Raw genomic sequence first — 670 nt, forward strand, 5'->3', positions numbered from 1 at the left:
CACTAATAATCAGAGAAACACAAATTAACATCATAATGAGATACCAGTCAGAATGGCTATTATTAAAAAGTCAAAATATAACAGATGTGGGTGAGGCTATGGAAAAAAGGGAACACTCATACACTGTTAGTGGGAATGTAAATTAGTTCAGCCCCTGTGGAAAGTAGTTTGGAGATTTCTCAAAGAACTAAAAATAGAATTGCCACCTGAGCCAGCAGTCCCATTACTGGGTATATACCCAAAGGAAAATAAATTGTTCTACCAAAAAGACATCTGCACTAGTATGCTCATCACAGCAAAGTTATCAGCCTAGGTGCCCTCTACCAGCAGATTGGATAGAGACAATCTGGGATCCTTTTGGAGTTCATGAGTGTGAGAACTGGGTGTTCACCCGCATGTGTGAGATGTGCCACCCGCAAACCTTGTTATGACATCAGCACATTACTGAAAAAAAAAATCTGGTACATATGCACCATAGAATATTATGCAGCCATAAAAAATAATGACACTATTGCTGGGCGCAGCGGCTCACACCTGTAATCCCAGCACTTTGGGAGGCTGAGCAGGCAGATCACGAGGTCAAGAGATGGAGACCATCCTGGCCAACATGGTGAAACCCTGTGTCTACTAAAAATACAAAAATTAGCTGGGTGTGGAGGTGCGCGCCTGT

At 42.4% G+C, this 670-nt stretch overlaps 1 non-coding gene across 1 annotated transcript; it reads left to right on the forward strand.

Annotated features, from left to right (window-relative positions):
* The first annotated feature begins 351 nt into the window (after window positions 1–351).
* Window positions 352–450, forward strand: LOC112205298 (small nucleolar RNA U13). The gene has a single exon (XR_002939199.1). It is a non-coding gene; the product is annotated as a small nucleolar RNA U13 (small nucleolar RNA).
* Window positions 451–670: the final 220 nt, after the last annotated feature.

Source organism: Pan troglodytes, chromosome 14 (genome assembly GCF_028858775.2).
Source record: "Pan troglodytes isolate AG18354 chromosome 14, NHGRI_mPanTro3-v2.0_pri, whole genome shotgun sequence".
Lineage (NCBI taxonomy): Eukaryota > Metazoa > Chordata > Mammalia > Primates > Hominidae > Pan > Pan troglodytes.